Source organism: Accipiter gentilis, unplaced genomic scaffold, assembly GCF_929443795.1.
Source record: "Accipiter gentilis unplaced genomic scaffold, bAccGen1.1, whole genome shotgun sequence".
Taxonomy (NCBI): domain Eukaryota; kingdom Metazoa; phylum Chordata; class Aves; order Accipitriformes; family Accipitridae; genus Astur; species Astur gentilis.
Window position 1 is genome coordinate 139,255 of NW_026061175.1, and position 9,501 is coordinate 148,755.

Sequence of the window (9,501 nt, forward strand, 5' to 3'; positions counted from 1 at the left end):
GAAAAGAAAAAGTAACATTCTAGCTCAGGACTTGATATTCCTTCAAATGAAACCAAAACTGCCTTAAATGTATAGAAAATGACTTCCAGACAAGACACATTATATCCTGCAGGCAGCACAGTATTAACTGAAGAAAAACTGATTACATCCTTCAGAATCGTGTTCTGCTGCATTCTAAGTATTAGAGCTGATTCTTTTGTTAATAAAAACAGTGTCAGTGGCAAAACACAAACAGTTTTTCTATCTTCCCTATACTTATCCTTACCAAAATTCCTATGACTACCTCCAGCTTCTGAAAAACAAACATATCAATGCCATCTTGTATTTCGACTGCAAGCTAAAAGTCACTATGCTAACCAGTATGGCAATCATTTCAAGTTCAGGTAACAGATTTCATACATACTTGTATTTCTGAAAAAAGTCCAGTGGTTCAAAGAGCTTTGACCAGTCTGATTTTCCTTGGAGAATCTCATTCGTAACTGCAAGACCTACAATTAAGGTTGAAAACCTTACTACCATTTTGTTTTTAAGACTAGCAGAGCGTGATAGAAACTTTACAAGAGAAAGGTTTTGAACAGTAGTTGACAGATCAAAAAGCAGGAATTCCCTTGACACAATACACGCCTACTACAACAGTTCATTGTAAAACTGCTCCCTTGTTGCCTGCAACAGGTAGACTTCCCAGAGAACTCTTCTGCCTAAAAGGGCACAACACCGCACGGAATATAACCAAGTCAGGTAATGTGGTTTCATATTGCAAGAATGACACCTTTTAAGCAGTTAATAAGCATGGAAAGAACTTTACCATGTCTGAACTCCTCCACCATTACCGCTCGCGTTGATGTAGATACGTTGTATGTAGAGTTCTGCTGCGGATAGGCTGGGGTGATGATAGGCATTACGTGGTATCGGTCTGATGGGTTCACCTGTGATGTTAAAACAATTGTGCTCAGCACCAGCAGCTTAGCTTAGAAGAAAGGTTCAAGGCTTCCAAATTCCATGTCTACATACCCTGGGGTCCCATACTGGTAAATTAAGATTGCTCTCTTCCTGTTGTTTCAGCAATACAGGTCTTGGCCACTCCCTAAACAAGAAAAGCCAGGAACTGACTCTGCCATGTAATTCAGGGTAGGACTGAATGGTGTTGGTCTAAATCTTATATAAAGAACCACCTCAGAAAGTGTTACTGCTTTACGCAAATCAAAATAGTCATCAATAGCTCTTACCATTCTGAAAAAAACAAGAAGAACTTGTTCACCAGAGTAGAAGCCAAAGCGTTTGGATAGAGTTGACACGTTCTCGCTACAGCACAGGAAACCCCACCAAGAAATCCCAGCACGTTGGAGTAAATGCCACGTCCTACAATGCAGACATTGTCGCTGCCCTGTAGTCTTCCCATGCCCAAGCACAGTCCTTCAAATTTACAGCACCACCTTCACAATCTATAGAATACCTAGCACCCTTCAGCCTCCAAGTCAGTTATTTTTGCAGTGCAACGAGGCCAAAACTGTTGGTCCTTACAGCGATGCGAAAAAGAATCGTTACCACACCACTTCCCAAAATACCGCTACTCTGAAATTTGCCTGCACTGCTACAGCTACTGCTTCGCTCCAACTTCCCTTGAGAAGAAGGTTCTGCCATTCTTCTAGCACTTGCTCTAGTCACATGCGCAAACGGTATTTTCTTATTCCTTATCTATCAAGCTTTTATACTTCACTGGGCATTTTTTATCCTTTCTAGTCAGGTTCCTGGTAAGCAATGCAGCACCTTGTCTTGTAGGCACTCCCCTCATCTCCCCACTCCACCCCTATTAAAAAAAACCACAGAATCTACCCCACAGACAGTCCTTGAATCTAAACTAAAACACAGGTTTTGAACTAAAACCTGATATTTAAACAGCTATCCAAAGATGAAGGACTTCTAATGCCATTGTTTTTTCAGCACGAGGTGCCTCTGGAAAGTTTAAAGATCACAAACAATCACATTACTCACGTTTTGCCCACAGTTTAATTGCACGGAGCGTGAGCCGGAAGTTCTCTTTATTTGGCACTAGGTGCAGGATTTCGTCAGTAACTCTGCAGCCTGTAAGAAAAAACAGTTGAAGTACAGCACTTCCTGGTAACAGGTACGAGTCAGTTCTGTGCTGTACTGGATCAATAGCTTACAGTTTCTCCTGCAAGTCTATGAAAACAAGTTTGCATTACTTGCTTTGTATTACCTTAAAAATCAGAGGTTACACATAACCTTACAGGCACATAACATAACAAATTAGAGGTTACACATTCCGTATCACCTCAGGTAACTGGTACCCTCAACAGCTTTTTCATACTTTAGACTACAGCCAACAATTGTCAATAAGGCCCTTCGACAGGATTCCGAAAGCTAGGTTTCTTTCGACAGCCAGGAACAATTAAACCAGTCAGCGTTAAACAGTGAGCAACTTCGGCTTCAGGTATTTTAAATATCCTTTTTTTTTAATGAACTACCACACAATCTTCTCTATCAAGTGCTCTACATATTCACCTGAAGCAGTTTCTGTGGCAAACTGGAACACCACACCCCCCCCAATCAAAGAAACATGAAACACAGGTCTATCTAAACCCACAACTTGAAACAGCTGAATTTAAGCCCACTCGCCACCTCCTCAGATCTCAAGTATACAGGGGATCAGTTTCTGCATCCTGTACAGAAACTTGGGGTGTGTAACATGCATTCCATACCAACTTTAGTAACATTTTCTTGTTAAAGATGTGCAAATATGCTTACCATTTAAGCTCCGTATACATCTTATATCCAGGCTTCTGAGACAAGAGTTGTCTCTGAGATCAAGATTATCAGCAACAATTGGCACAGACAGTCTTGCAAACACGAGATCAATCTTAAGAGGAAAAAAGTGCCAACCGTTAGAATGCCCCGCAGTTTGCAAACAGCACACTGGTGGGGGACAGTTACTCAAGTCTAAAAAGAGTGGTTAACATCTGTATTTAGAATTATGTGACTATAGATACATCTCCCAAGAGATTTACTTGCCAGAAGATTCAATACAATTTCTAGAAGTTCCCAATTTTATTTACAAAGCCTTCACTGCATCACCCCTTTCTTTTTAAGCTAGGGAAAGGAAGAGGGCATTTTAAGTTGGGAAAGATTACTCTAGACTTACAGTTTCAATTAAAAGGGAACTTAAAATTATTCACAGAATTAAGACTTAAGTTCAGTCACCTCAACTATACTTCAGCAAAGGAGAGAGCATTTCCTTTATGCAGTAAGCCCTTTTGATCCTGAAGTATCTGCTTTTTAGTACAGTCTGAGGCAAGAAGATTATCCTGTGAAAGTCTGTACCAGATGAAGGCCACAAAAAGGTCACTGAATAAATCTCTTTGTGATAGTGATACCAAGCAGTAACTTGCTTAGGGACTACAGCAGGCAGGTCTTGATTCATTGTATAGGATGTATTCAAGATAGCTGGATTCCTGCAGCTGACAGACCCAGGCGGGAGTCAAATGAGTACTTTCATTTTCCATTTTCCAGATTGTTTGTCCCATGACCACTTCATTTTGGATGTGCAGCAAAACATTTAGTCTGCTCACACGATTCGTACAGTGAACTACACTGTACACATCCCTCTGTAGATACCTAGCTTGGCAGAGCTAAGAAGACTGAGCAAGGACACCGCCTCTGCTCCCACTCTGCATGATCCTAGGGATAAATGCTATTCAAGCAGGCTACCCTGGTCTACAGCACAGGCCTAGAAAAAGATGTCCCTGATGCTCCCATGCCTGCTAGGCTCCCTAGGGGCTTATTTTCCTATAAGCTCCCATTCTACTGCAATGTCTTCTCCTGGGATACTTTGCGGTCCAAAATAGCACAGTCACAGCTCCCTGGAAAAGTTATCCTATTCCAAAGCAAGAAAAAATTTACTCACTTAAAAAAAACCAAAAAATGCTTACCTCAACGCCATCAAACTCAAACTTGACAACTGGTACATATGCGTCTTCAACTGCCTGGAAAGGAGAGGATAACTGTGTAAGAAAACATGGTTTGCTACTTTAATGTTTCTCCTGAACTACGATCAAATGCAGAATTTACACTGCTAACTACTCAGTATAAAGACTGAGTTGCTTCCAAACCAGAAGAATTGTTCATAAGCTGCAAGCGGTATAGCACTAAGACGGTATAATACTAGCTTTAACAAGTTATTTAGCCAAGAGATCCGGAGGCTGATCACGTATTGTAATGAACAAACAGTGCACAATGAGCCATCAGTATCAGAGGTTGTAAGGTACTTACCTTGGTGGTGAGGAAGAAAAGCAAGAGATTTCTGTAGCTATCTTACTCCTGGTTAACATCCAGAGAAATCGAGAACATTCTGTCCGCGTTTGACAGCGCGCACTAGCCTCCTGTATTTTTATTTTCTACCATGCCTGAGATGCTATCAGCTACCTTATGGGACAGTTTTCAATTTTGTAGACCACTCGTCAGAACTGTGCCACAGCCCACTGACCCTGTCTTCGGTCACCTAAACAAAGGCTCATTAGCTATGCACGTGAAGTCTTTCAAAATGTCTGCACAAGGAAGACCAGCCTGAGAGAAACACTTCTCAGGAGTTCGGTTCTATATGCAAAGTACACAGCATATGCACCGGAGGGTCATTTTACAAGGCAGTTTTGTACATTCACAGCACAGCTCCTACTGACTTTATGCAAAGCTGACTGTGCATCTCTTCTACAAAGTCTCGGGCTGAGTAGCCAGAGAAGAACAGGACCAGAGAAGAATGAATTAGAGGTCCTAAAGTACACCCAAGGAACACCATGGCAAAGGTACTGACAGAAACCTTTCCACATCACATTCAACTCCCTTAGCTCTCAGGCTGCCCCTTCCTCTACCTGCATGCAGTTACTTTCTTGACAAGCCCCTTACTACAGCTAGGATGAAAGCAAGGCTCCTAGGCACAACCTTGCTTTTTGATACTATAGCCCACTCATTCCCAAACCATGGGTAGGGGAGAAGTGAACCACAGAGATTCGGATCGGACATACAGTCACTGGGGAAGGGAACCAAAAGCTTGACTTCCACACTTTCATGCTGCGTAGACAGTATTTTAGAAGGGGCTCAGAAACAAGGCCCTTTTTAATTTTGGTTTGTAAGACAATCACTACCAATAGGAGTCTTTAACAGGAATATTCTTATTGTCGGAGTTGCACAATCTATCAAGGAGAGAGCTTGCTTACTCTTAGGTTTTTTATTTCCTCCTGACGTTTCAGTTTTTCAAAGAACGACTGAAAGAAATCCGATCTTTCTACATGTCTAGGAGCAACACAAGCCACGTCTATGTCAGCACCTGCAAAGAGATGCCATTTGTTCTGTTACTGTTGGAAGACACTTTCAAACATTACAACTATGACCAGACACCAAAAGTTTACCTTTAGTGTGTACTCCAAGCCTGTAAGAACCAAACGTAAATATTTTGCCACCAACATTTGCTACTACTGAAGGGGGAAGATTCTGTGGGTAGAAGAGAAAGAGTTTTCTGGAGAACAGAAGATACACGTTGACCTACGTGCAAGTTTAACTAGCATAGAAGTTACTTAGAAAGACTACAGCAGCCTCCATAAACAATGTCTTCTCCCTCCCATACCGAGCTGTTAGTCTAATAGACTGACTCTGTTTTTCTGAAGGGAGTGCTGGCAACTCACAACCAACAACAACAACAAAAAAGGTAGGTAATGTAGCAGTCGCTTCATCAGTTTAAACAAAGACCTATTATCAGTCTTCCCTGCAGCAGACCCACATAAATGAACACCATCTAAGAGCCATACCAAAGGCAAGTCTAGAGTAATAATTTCAAACTAGATTGAGTGCTGTAGGCTGTCTGGGGCAAGTTGACTGCCCTGTTACCATCTGTCTCCCCCCACAATGTCTTGTTTCAGCTTTGTTAACCGCTACAAGTCAACTGACAGAGCCACTTCACAAACTTATTCAGTGCCCCAAGGACTTGAAGGTCTTCATCTAAAGGATCTTTTATACATTATTTCAATGGCTTTTACTACAGATCTCCTTGATACTTAAGAAGGAAGTTAAATGTTGAACTTTAGCATAAATCCTAGTAGTATCGCCTTTGAAAGAAACAAAAAGGCTTCAGCTGTTTTGATAAGAACCTATCAAAAAACCTTACCTGGCTCTCACCAAGTTCTGAAATCCATTCTTTGACCAAGTTATTCAGTCTGCCAAGAATGACCAGCCTGTAAAGAAAACTCATGTTAAGTTTGCCCCAAAAAAAACCCAGGACATTAACAAATTTTACAGTCTTGTTATACCTGTGATGCAGTTCTTCCTCCTCTTCAAATACCCCCAATGCTTTCATCGCTTCAAGCAGCTTCTGAGTATGAATGGAATCTCTATCCGTAGGAGGAGCCAAGCTAATTGCAGAAGTCATTCCATAGTGCCTTGGAGGCTGGTTCTGCAGCCTAGGAGTACTGGGGGAGAAAATAAAATACTGAAGACTCCACAAAAGAGAAAAACAAAACCCAACAAAACAACAACCACCACCTTACTGCAAAACACCCTTCCACTTACAGGTTTCCAAATCAGCTTCTGCCCTTTTGCCCAGCATTAATATAAATGAGGGAAGAAAGATCCTGCTTATGGTTTTTAGATAACTTGACCTAACTTAGAAGCAACTTCTTTAAAAAACACTTGTGGATATAAGAAAAGATCCAAGTTGCTACTATCTGAAGACAGCTTATTTGCATTGCGCTAGACAGTTGGAACTGATCGCCAGGAAATGAAAAGGTTTGAAATCCACTAAGGGCGACACTATGTACAGCACAAGATTTTTTGGACCCATTTCAGTTTCACAGCACTTTTGACTTAAGGTTATTCCCATCAGCTTCCCGATCACATTAAACAAGACAATTTAACACTGGCTTCTTTTAGTTCAATGTATTGGCTGTGCTTCTACTGATTCTGAAAGGACATTAGAGTTGATTGCAGAGCAGGGACAAAGTGGTCTGTTAAACAGAGTTGTTGCAGTAAATTCAGCATTACCTTGGTTTTGTCTATGGAAGAGGATGAAGGAAAACATCAACCAATCTGCAGCTAACGTTGCTAGCAGAGCCTTGTGCTCTTAACACAGCGTTCCATTTTTATAGCTCAGAGGCTTAACTCTACATACATCTGGTTTAATCTAAATCCAAGAGATGTACATCAGCACGCAGAGCAGCACAAGTTAAGCTCTGCTTGTAGAAGGTGCTCAAATCTGCTTTCGCTAGCTCACTGCCCAGTCAGGCAGAGCATTACCAGCTGAAACCAGGAGAGAGAAAGGAGGGGCACCGGAGGTAAGAACTGTACTTAATGGATCAAGGGTCTCTACAGAAACACTAGTAGCAAAAGGGGGACACCCATTAAAAAGGTCTCTACAACTCATCATGCTTGTCAAAGAGTCCATATCCAGACCCTAAGGCTACAGGGATTAATGATGGCATTATTCAAACCGGCTATTTTCCTACTTCACAAATGGACGGCTTCAAATCTTAGCTGGGTTAGTCAAGAGACGCTTAGAACTATTTAAGGTATCTGACCCACTTTGGCTGGAATGGGATGAGAAAATGTTCAAAGGACAGCCTCAACACTTGATTTTAAAAAGATAGCTTATTACAACTCCTTATTTCTAATTGTTGCCTTTACTCTGCCACTGAGGGAAGATGGATTTCTCTCTCGCAGAGTAGCTTTGTCCAACTACAGACGTAGCTTTTAGTCACCTAGTGGGCTCCCCCACCCCCCTTCTCTATGAGCTCATTTTTCAAACTTTTTTTTCTAGGCGTTTTCCAAAAAGCTGGCGGGGGTGGGGGGGTGGTATTAGGACTGTAGTCCTATGAAATACTCTCCCCAGTCAGAACGGCTGTTTACTTTCAAGTGTAACTAGGCCCTGACCTAATTTGCCTTGTCTTCTTTACGGGTATGTCAACTTCCACTTCATAAGTCAAAATATTCCTAATGAGTATTTTCCTTCTTATGATACCATTTTCATAACAAATACAGAAGGAAAGCCAATGAAGCGGGAGTGTGGTGGCAAGCACTTCTTGTTCTCAACTGAAGCCTTTTTCTCCCTGCTCTCTGTTCATTTGAGACTACACTCATTTCTTGACCCTCCTACTTGCCTTCCACATCCTCACCCCCAACACTTCCCTCAGTCTGCTCTCCTCAGACTCAGCTTTGCGACTGTGGATGGAGGCTGCCCAGGCTTAAAAGAGACTCCCATCTCGCATGTGCCCACACTTCTTCACACTTCTGATCTGCAAAGTACTGCACAGATAGTAACTCATCTTCTCCCAAACTTCTTTCATCTTCTTCCACGTACGCTTCCTACGTCGTTGCCTCACCATGATGTATTTGGCCTGCTCTTGTCCCTGACTTGTTATTCTCCTGCTTACTCGATTGGAGATTTTAGACAATCTGTGGGATGGATCCTGGGGTTTGTTTTGATTTATCTTAAGATTTTATAAACACAGGGCACCCTTACAATCTACCTATCTAGAACACATATATACTAAAAGGAAGGACTGACCTGACCCTGCAGTCACAGATAAAACAGACTCCTCTCTCGCCAACTGAGAGAAAGCAGCTTGGCTATTGGGGCTGACTACATTGAAGACATTCAAAATGGTCATAACAGAACAGTGTTGACTTTTCCAAGAATTTGCTCAATCAGCATCAACTAAGTTGTTAGAAAAAAAGAATGTGGAGGCTGACTCCTACTGGGAAATCAATTTCTACAGTCCTGTTCAGCCAGGAAGCAAAAGGGTGCCTTTCCACTTGATCCTTTAACTGTATTTAATTTTGATAGGTAATTCTGGTTTCCTCAAAAAGACTTCCTTTGTCAGAGTCCTCTTCTCAATCAGGTACTGGAGGTTTATTTTAAATAATTTCACTGCAAGCACAGATCCCCTTTGTTAAAGCCAGTTCAAATTAGGCCATTGAAAAATTAACGACCACTTGTATTCTCCACAACTATCTGTGCATACGTACTTCACTATGAATCAGCCGTTGCAGAAGTCAAGTGCTACAGCCTCGTTTAACAGCTTACAAGTAGTAATACGTTGAATTTCTATACAATACTTACAGTTCCCAGCCTGGTCTGCCACCTGCTGAGCCAATTGTACTACCTCTCCCCAGATGACCTTTTGGAGTGGAGAGAGGAAAAAGCAAAAAATCCCATGCAGTTTATCTGAAGATAATGTTTTGAAAGGAATTCTAAAGTTACAGTTCCTTACCAGTGGTGGGTATTGACTGTCCTTGGGGGCCCAGACGACTTGCTAATGCTGCTTGTCTTCGCACAGGAAGCCGACAGCCCTTGTGAATAAACGCAGACAGTTGGAAAAGAAGCTCTACTACAATATAAGAATCACTGCATATGCTGAAATAAAGCTTACCTTCTCTTCCAACAAACTGCTGACTGACAGAGAGGAAGATATAGATGGTTCAGTGGCACTCACCAGAACAGCG

The 9,501-nt window shown here is 41.8% G+C and overlaps 1 long non-coding RNA gene across 1 annotated transcript; it reads right to left on the bottom strand.

Annotated features, from left to right (window-relative positions):
* Positions 1-408: 408 nt before the first annotated feature.
* LOC126037530 (uncharacterized) lies at positions 409-1,294 on the bottom strand. Its single transcript, XR_007505735.1, has 4 exons — positions 1,227-1,294; positions 1,012-1,084; positions 806-926; positions 409-488 (listed from the first exon to the last, which is right to left on the bottom strand). It is a non-coding gene; the product is annotated as an uncharacterized LOC126037530 (long non-coding RNA).
* Positions 1,295-9,501: the final 8,207 nt, after the last annotated feature.